This window comes from Penaeus monodon, chromosome 15, assembly GCF_015228065.2.
Source record: "Penaeus monodon isolate SGIC_2016 chromosome 15, NSTDA_Pmon_1, whole genome shotgun sequence".
Taxonomy (NCBI): Eukaryota; Metazoa; Arthropoda; class Malacostraca; order Decapoda; family Penaeidae; genus Penaeus; species Penaeus monodon.
The window spans coordinates 46,012,090-46,012,332 of record NC_051400.1 but is presented as its reverse complement, the minus strand read 5'-3'; positions in this window follow the sequence as shown (position 1 = coordinate 46,012,332).

Here is a 243-nt window from a genome sequence, read left to right as displayed (position 1 = left end):
AGAACCGAGAGAGACTATCGTTACTGCATCTGCTCTAAAAATCAAGGTTCGAAAATTATTCTTCGGATGCACTAAATCCACTTCAGTCGAATATATTCCATTTCGATCGCAAATCAGCAACTGAAATTCGACTTCAAAAAATCCCCCTCCCCCTTTATTTTGCAATATCGAAAAAGGTCAGTGAAGAGGTGAAAGGTAACATAGTGGCAGAGTTAAAGGTCACACCGTGTTTTGAGATTAGCC